The sequence below is a fragment of the Poromitra crassiceps genome (assembly GCF_964638095.1).
Source record: "Poromitra crassiceps genome assembly, chromosome: 13".
NCBI lineage: Eukaryota > Metazoa > Chordata > Actinopteri > Beryciformes > Melamphaidae > Poromitra > Poromitra crassiceps.
This window is the reverse complement of record NC_139644.1, coordinates 13,643,626-13,651,125: the sequence shown is the minus strand read 5'-3', so window position 1 is coordinate 13,651,125 and position 7,500 is coordinate 13,643,626. Positions and strand designations below refer to the sequence as shown.

At 47.9% G+C, this 7,500-nt stretch overlaps 1 protein-coding gene across 1 annotated transcript in view; it reads left to right on the top strand.

The window, feature by feature from the left end:
* The window catches only part of prkar1b (protein kinase, cAMP-dependent, regulatory, type I, beta), a gene marked incomplete at its 3' end in the record, with an annotated part of 135,738 nt that overhangs the window by 44,887 nt on the left and 83,351 nt on the right, over nt 1-7,500 (top strand). The window lies entirely within an intron of this gene.

The window sequence follows — 7,500 nt, the reverse complement described above, 5'->3', positions numbered from 1 at the left end:
GGGGGGGAAACACCGGCGCTTTCCTGTCAGCTAAAGCCTTCCCCCGGACCCAAACCCAAAACACACTCTTTCCACTCTGTCGTCAGCTGACAGTTTACCCTGCCTCCCTCTTACCCTGCCTTCCTTGGCACCGGCCCGCCAGGGCTCTGATTGCCCGTCAGTGCCTCTGAAGCAGCCCTGAGCCGGGTGCAACATGTGATGGGTCCAGACAGTCCTGAAAAGCCTGTATACTTGGGTGGCTGATGTGGCGGGATTAGGGTTACACCAGAGACACATGGTGGCACCGGGGACCATAAAGCCATCAGGTTCCAATCTACACACCAGGCCTCTTGGCGTGCCACGCTATGTCATGGCATCGTCGTCGTCAGCCCCCCGGGGGAACCATGCCTGATGGAGAATTGATATGACTGGCTGTCATGTTTGCTGTCTCGCTATTACGCAGCTAGCGTCCACTGTCAACGCAGCGCAGGCAGGAAGTCGGTGTTGTGTTGGTGTGGGATGTGTGGGTGAACGTGCAGCTAGCAGAGTTGAGGGCTCTTAGTGAGCTGGTGAGGACTGGACTAGCCAGGTCTCTTTCTGATCTGGACTCTACTGAGTCTAGGCAGTTAGCTGGCTAGGTCTGTTTTGATCAAATCTCTCTCTCTTTTTAACCTCCTGTCACTCTTTCTCTGTCCCTCTCTCACTCCCTCTCTGTATGTTGTACGTCACTCTGCACGTCTAACTGATGCTGGCTGGCTGGCTGGTTGGCTGGCTGGCTGGCTGGTGGCGTGGTCGCTTTGCGGTGATGTTGCGGTTATTGTGCCTGGAGCCCCTACAGAAAGGAGCGTATTGACCCGTGGCCAATGTGGTCCTGGAGCTACTGCTTGGAGACAACATGCTACTGTTGTTTATGAACAGCCGACAGGTCTTTGCGTATGGCTCAACGGGTAGGGCGTATTATGCCCTCGGATAAGGCTAGGAACACAACTTTGATTGGCTTGAAGCCTACAGCCTGCCGGTATAGTCTGTACAGGAGGACGGGTGTTTTAGGCTGATTGTAAATTATGTGTACTTGTGGTTTTGAAGGGAGAGATTGAGATGATTCAGATGAAGAGTTTTTGCTTGTTGATGCCTTGTGTCCTTGGCATTGATCACGTCACGGTATGAAGTACATTAGCTTCTCTCCATGTGCCAGAGCTGTCAGGGACTGACGCACATCAGCAGATGGAGTGTGATCACACGCCCTCCCCTCTCTCTCTCGCTCTCTCTCTCTCTCTCTCTCTCTCTCTCTTTCTCTCTTTCTCTTCTCTCTTTCTCTCTCCCCTTTCCCTCTCTCTCTCTCCGCTAACAGCTGGCAATTTGGATTGCTGGGATGTTGCCATTGTGCACGAGGTCTCATTGGCTGAGTGGGCGTGTAGCAACAGTTGACGATCAATATTGCAAGAGCCATGCTTGTCAAGGATCTGACATGACTAGCTGTATGTTTGGACATGTATTTTCTTGGTGCATTGGCAATTTTCTGTTGTTTTGATTAGGGATGCAAATTTTTTATCGATTTCCTTCATCGATTAATTGGTCATGTTAACGATCAATTAATTGATTAGTCATTATATTAAATATTAGAAAACACAAAATGCAGGGTTTTACACTTTGTGCTCGTGGACGTTGGCATACATGTATTTCAACATTGTACGACAATGTTTACAATGAATACTATTGTCTTTTTGGGTGTCATTCTCCCACACTGGTCTTTCTGCATGCTAGCTTGGCTTTCTTCTTCCTCTGTATGAGCAGTGAAAGTTACGTTTCGCTCTTGTGCTGTTAAATCATTTCAGCAAAGAAAATAAAAAGGAAAAAATCGATTGATCAAATTCTCAACGATCAATTAATCGATTGTCGATGAATCGGTAATATCCCTAGTTTTGATCAATTGTTTTGTCAGATAATTATTGGGTTTTCTTATTTGAGGGGTATGTTTGTTTGTGTGTGAGAGAGAGAGCTAGAGAGAGAGAGAGAGAGACAGTGAAAAGCAATGGGCTGATTGTTGTGTGTGAAGGAAACATCTTGTATCATTAGTCACTCAGCAGTTATGTAAGCAGAACGCCACACGATTTGTTCCCCCATTAGCACCATATTATGCTATCATCTCCCTCAGTAATGGACGGAGGAAAAACAATGAAGGCCTCTTTGTTCCCCTGCTCTCTCTACCGCTCCTTCTCTCTCTCTCTCTGTCTCTGTCTCTCTCTCTCTCTCTCTCTCTCTCTCTCTCTCTCTCTGTCTCTGTCTCTTTCTCTTCTCTCTAACGCTCCTTTTCTCTCTCTCTCTCTCTCTCTCTCTCTGTCTCTTTCTCTTCTCTCTAACGCTCCTTTTCTCTCTCTATTAGGGGTGCTCCGATCGATCGGCCAGCCATCGGAATCGGCACATTTTCAGCCTAAATATGAAATTGGAGAATTCCGATTTATGCTTTTATGTGCCGATTGCCAAAACCGGTAACGCGAAACACGTGAGCCGTTGGTCGCATGTAAACACAGCTGAAACATATCGTCGGTGTCATTACATAACAGAGAGAGACACAACACATATCATCTGTAATGTGTGCCAGCCAGGATCAAATACCTTCCTGGAGAAGCGATAGTAATCGTTGCAGCAGACAGTCGAGCAGGATGATACTGTAGGTACGTTTCCTTCACTAGAGACCCATGCTGCACTCAGGATAGCTAACGTTAGCTCTAGTTAGCTTGCTAGCATAAGCCGCTTGGTAACGTTACGCTAGTTGGTTTTGCTAGTTTTTACTCTTATCCTGCTTACTGTATAATGTCAGATTGCACACCAACGATTTAAACAATGGTTCTGGAAGATAAAGGTAGCTTTAGTTGCTTTGATTGAACCTTGAACTACCAAGACTGCAAGACTGAAACAAAAACTTCTCTCCGTTGAGGCGGGTTGCCAGATACAGTGAGGATTTCCAGCACAAAGACTCACTCACTCGGACCAAAACGTAAAAAAAAAAATAGTGGGTTAAAAAAAATAGTGGGTTAAAAAAAATAATTGTTTTTCTTTTTCTTTTTCTTTCGGTCGGAGTGAAATGTTCTATGGTCTCTCCTGATTCTAAATATAGCTGAATCGCTTGGTTTGACCAAGTGAAACAATTTTATAAGCATTTTACGAAATGTCTATGGGAAAATAAATGGCGGATGAAATCTCTTGGTGCGCATGCAGAAGCAGGAAGTGACGTCGACTTTGGCTCTCCAACTCCTCATATATAATAAAGCCCTTTCCGGAGGAAGTGTTGTCTTTCAGCAGTGAAGCTGCCATATCAGTCTTTTTGCTGGGCCTGAGATGACAGGTGTACAGTTACAGGACCAGGCCAGACAGACAGACAGACAGACTGACAGACAGACAGACAGACAGACACACAGACAGACACACAGACACACAGACACACAGACAGACAGACAGACAGACAGACAGACAGACAGACACACAGACACACAGACAGACAGACAGACAGACAGACAGACACACAGACAGACAGACAGACAGACACACAGACAGACAGACAGACAGACAGACACACAGACAGACAGACAGACAGACAGACAGACACACAGACACACAGACACACAGACAGACAGACAGACAGACACACAGACAGACAGACAGACACACAGACACACAGACAGACAGACAGACAGACAGACAGACACACAGACAGACAGACACACAGACACACAGACACACAGACAGACAGACAGACAGACAGACAGACAGACACACAGACAGACAGACAGACACACAGACAGACAGACAGACAGACACACAGACAGACAGACAGACAGACAGACAGACAGACAGACAGACAGAGAAAGATGACCCAGGAGGGCATCCTGGGACCAGGGGAGTCTCAGTCAAACTCATACAGAGCCAGCTCGTGACCTGCACCTTGGTCATATCCTGTTTTCTACATGGCCCGTCCCTCTGCTTGCATTGTGAGCGCTGTGGGCTTGTCAGGGTCAAGTGTGTTTGTGTTTGAGTGTGTTTTGGAGAGAGAGAGAAAGGGACGGAGAGAGAGAGAGAGAGAGAGAGAGAGAGAAAGGGGCAGAGAGAGAGAGAGAAAGGGACAGAGAGAGAGAGAGAGAAAGGGGCAGAGAGAGAGAGAGAGAAAGGGACAGATAGAGAGAGAGAAAGGGACAGAGAGAGAGAGAGAAAGGGACAGAGAGAGAGAGAGAGAAAGGGGCAGAGAGAGAGAGAGAAAGGGACAGAGAGAGAGAGAGAGAGAAAGGGGCAGAGAGAGAGAGAGAGAAAGGGACAGAGAGAGAGAGAGAAAGGGACAGAGAGAGAGAGAGAAAGGGACAGAGAGAGAGAGAGAGAAAGGGGCAGAGAGAGAGAGAGAGAGAGAGAAAGGGACAGAGAGAGAGAGAGAAAGGGACAGAGAGAGAGAGAGAAAGGGGCAGAGAGAGAGAGAGAGAGAGAGAAAGGGGCAGAGAGAGAGAGAGAAAGCTGTGGATAAAGAAAGGCATACAGAGGGAGAGGCACGATGCTTCATTGTCCCAGCCAGCTACACATTCAAATGGCCTTTTTTAACTTTGCTGCTGTGCTACCTGAGACCTAGAGAGAGAGGGCGAGAGACAGACGGAGAGAGAGAGAGAGAGAGAGAGAGAGAGAGAGACACACACACACACCCTCAAGTTCCTACAGTTAAGTATGCCCTCCCTCCCCTCGTTGGCCCTGGCTGGATGTCATTTCACCTGTCTCCTCTCCTCTCCTCTCCCTGGCTCAGCTCACATACTGTAAGTCCACTCTGTCTCCTCTCCTCTCTGTGTCCTCTCCTCTCTGTCTCCTCTCCTCTCTGTGTCCTCTCCTCTCTGTCTCCTCTCCTCTCTGTGTCCTCTCCTCTCTGTCTCCTCTCCTCTCTGTGTCCTCTCCTCTCTGTCTCCTCTCCTCTCTGTGTCCTCTCCTCTCTGTCTCCTCTCCTCCCCTCTTCCTCTCCTCTCCTCTCCTCTCCTCTCTGTCTCCTCTCCTCTCCTCTCCTCTCCTCTCCTCTCCTCTCCTCTCCTCTCCTCTCCTCTCCTCTCCTCTCTGTCTCCTCTTCTCTCTGTCGCCTCTCCTCTCCTCCCCTCTCCTCTCTGTCTCCTCTCCTCTATGTGTCCTCTCCTCTCTGTCTCCTCTCCTCTCTGTGTCCTCTCCTCTCTGTCTCCTCTCCTCCCCTCTCCTCTCCTCTCCTCTCCTCTCTCCTCTCCCTCTCCTCTCCTCTCCTCTCCTCTCCTCTCCTCTCCTCTCCTCTCCTCTCCTCTCTGTCTCCTCTTCTCTCTGTCGCCTCTCCTCTCCTCCCCTCTCCTCTCTGTCTCCTCTCCTCTCCTCTCCTCTCTGTCTCCTCTTCTCTCTGTCGCCTCTCCTCCCCTCTCCTCTCCTCTCCTCTCCTCTCTGTGTCCTCTCCTCCCCTCTCCTCTCCTCTCCTCTCCTCTCCTCTCTGTCTCCTCTCCTCTCTGTCGCCTCTCCTCTCCTCCACTCTCCTCTCTGTCTCCTCTCTGTCTCCTCTCCTCTCCTCTCTGTGTCCTCTCCTCTCTGTGTCCTCTCCTCTCTGTGTCCTCTCCTCTCCCTGGCTCAGCTCACATACTGTAAGTCCACTCTGCTTCACTGCCTCCTAAGGTCAGACACTCTGCTCCCTCTCCTTTTCCACACTTGAATAACCCTGTCCCATGTTTTTCTTTCTGTCTCCTGCTGTCCTACAATAACATTCTGTACGTTTTTACTTCTACCTCTCTGTCCCTCATGGTCCATAGTCTCTATACAGTATGTTTACATTGCAGCAAAAGTGGATGTGTGATCTAACCAATAACACAGAGAGAGAGAGAGAGAGAGAGAGAGAGAGAGAGAGAGAGAGAGAGACCACTGTTACTACTGTTATAGACTCAAGCCAGACTGTCTCCTCTACATTCTTTGAATGCACCATACAGTCTGTACTTCACGCCCAGTCGCCCCACACACACACACAGAGCCTGGACAAAGGAAGTTGTGGAAAAAGAGAAGCTTCAGACCGGAGGAAGTTCAAACCGATGCAGGGAATTGGAGAAATAGCTGACTTGATATTCCTCCTCTGGTCTTGATGTTCCGATAAAATCAAACCACTTTAATATTATCGGGAGTCTTTATATTATTAGTCTCGGCTCATGCAAATAGTATCGTTCAATGACGTGTGGACGTTGTCAACAACCAATAGTTTGCTCTCTCCACCACCAAAACAGGACACAAGAGGTACTGCAGGAATGAGTCCAGACCAGAAGACCTGGATGTTAGCACTGTTACGCGTAAAAGTCAATGGGATTTTTGTATGTTTCGGTTAAATGCATGAAATAAGGTCTGTGCTTAACAAAAGTTTATTGAACAGTGACGTTTGTGTTCAGCAAGATCATCGTCTCAAATGAGGACCACTTTTATAACTTTCGAAGCGTAAACATATATATATATATATATATATATACATATATATATATATATTTTTTACGCCATTTTCAGAAAACGCTTCAGGTGCACCCAATCACCCTAAGGGCGATCCCTCCGGCAGGCTACAGGACACACAGCAGTATCAGAGCGGGAGGGTCGTCACACTACTAAGAGTGACCAGCATCACATCATCATCAGAAGCAAAGCACAAAATATACACACACACGCGCGTGTGCGCGTGCACGCACGCACACGCACACGCACGCACACACACGCACACACGCACACACACACACACACACACACACAAGAATGTGTTGTACAGTTCAGTATGTATTCCCAGTGAGTCCGTCCAGCTGGGAGCGTGCACTCTGATTAACACACCATTCCATATGTCAAACTTTATGGCCTGCAAGTTTCCAAGCACCACCAGGCGTGTGTGTGTGTGTGTGTGTGTGTGTGTGTGTGTGTGTGTGTGTGTGTGTGTGTGTGTGTGTGTGTGTGTGTGTGTGTGTGTGAGTGTGTGTGTGTGTAGTGCATCTTCACTCAGCTGTCTGGAAATGATAAATAACTTTCCACATTCTCCCTTCCAAATTTCAACTAAATATTGTTTTTTTATTAAGGGCAGCAGACCTTCCCCTTCTCTAATTTGTTTTCTTTCAACAGTGGGAAGGCTAAACATATTGCAGTAATAATTAAAGTACGCTACATATTATAGTATAACATTTATTTCATATAATTTATTGTATTTATTATATTTACCCTTTAAGACACATCCGTATTGTACAGAGGGATCAGTGTCGAGTGTCTCTAACCTTGTTTTTCCTGTACGCTTGGCACTCTGACCTTGACCGGTCCCTGAGCCAAACTAAGGCTGTACCTCTGCCAGGGTGTGGCTCCCAGCGGGCCCTGGGCCAGACCCAAATCTCAGCCCTGCCCCTTAGCTGCTACAATGACCTCATTATGATACGCACAGACACACACACATACACACAAATGCACACGCACACTCTGGCGCACAAACGCACACGTGATGATAAGCCAGCAACAGGTGTTTGATTTCACGTGGTGCTGAGC